Here is a 1,380-nt window from a genome sequence, read left to right as displayed (position 1 = left end):
GGCCGACATATCTTGGATCCGACATCGACAATTGATTTTAATGTTCCTACATTTATGTTATCTGGCCGACATGTAATCTGATATTGTATATATCTTTGTAAGCTAACATAAGGCATAAAAGTTGTATAGGGTATAGGTTAGTAACGATTAGATCATTTTGATATAGAGATATAGACATGAGATAGGAGATTATGGATATGTGAATGTAATATGATACAAAATTATTTAGAGAGATTATGTATGTGAGGAATTTATTGTAAGGGTTATTTCGGTAAAGGGGTTTAGGGTTTCTAACCAGAATAGACAAAGCTTAAACCAGAACTATATTCTGACATAGAAGATGCTATCTTAGCAGTTCACACTTCTCTGGATTGCAGTATGGAATTTTATGTAGTTAGTGAGGCTCCTACTGTGATTGAGCAGTGTGCTCTAGGCTGTAAGCCTTCTTGCAAGTGCAGACCCCTCATATTTTTGTAATATCTCTTCATATGGCCAGTGGATTGGTATTGTGGGTCACAAATCCCACTGTGGTTTTTCCTCTTTGAGGTTTTGCACATATAAATCTGTGTGTTATGATTCTCATGTATGTGTTTGGCTTATTGGTTTCTTTACTTCTTTCAATTCTGTATGTACTGGTATACCAGTTGGTGTATGAATGTTTTAATAAGGCTAAAATTTGCTATTCCAGTATAACACTGATTCACCCCCCCTCCCAGTGTTATTGGTTTCCAACAATATCTTCATGAAGATATTGCCTAAAGATATTTTTTAGTATCTTAGAGGGAAGCTAGGGGTAATCGCCCCTCTTGATAAGTATTAAGATGCATGGAGTTGTATCAGTTCGGTGAACTTTACAGAGATATTCTGTGCTCCAGATTGATGAGTGGTGGCTCCTACTCAGGGGGAGTAGTTAGTATGGTAGTTCAGATGTTTAGTTGTAGATATTGTTGAGATTTTTCTTTGGCATTGTTTTTAAAGGGGGAGAGAGGCATGTGAAAAACTACTATATCCTATTCTGATCTCAGGGGGAGTTTTGAGTTATTTGTTTCTTTATTTGCATTGATTATTTTTCACATTCATATGTTGCCATGAATGCCAAAGGGGGACATTGTTGGATATTGTTGATATGTTGCTAGAAGAGTGTTTTGTCACTGATGTCAACATATTCTTCTATGTGTTCCAATATTGCAATTAGTTTTTGTTAGTGTGTTGTAATTGAGCTATTACGATTTAATGGGTTTAGAGATGCTTATCTCTAGTTGATTCAGTATAAGTTTTTGTGGTTCACATAGTGATTTGATCGAGCTATGAGGTCTGATATTGAAGTTTGTTATTTAATGTTCATGTTATTTGATTTTCTGCTTTGTGCTCCGCATTGCT

The sequence above is a fragment of the Cryptomeria japonica genome, chromosome 6, assembly GCF_030272615.1.
Source record: "Cryptomeria japonica chromosome 6, Sugi_1.0, whole genome shotgun sequence".
Taxonomy (NCBI): domain Eukaryota; kingdom Viridiplantae; phylum Streptophyta; class Pinopsida; order Cupressales; family Cupressaceae; genus Cryptomeria; species Cryptomeria japonica.
Note: the sequence above shows the minus strand (reverse complement) of the source record.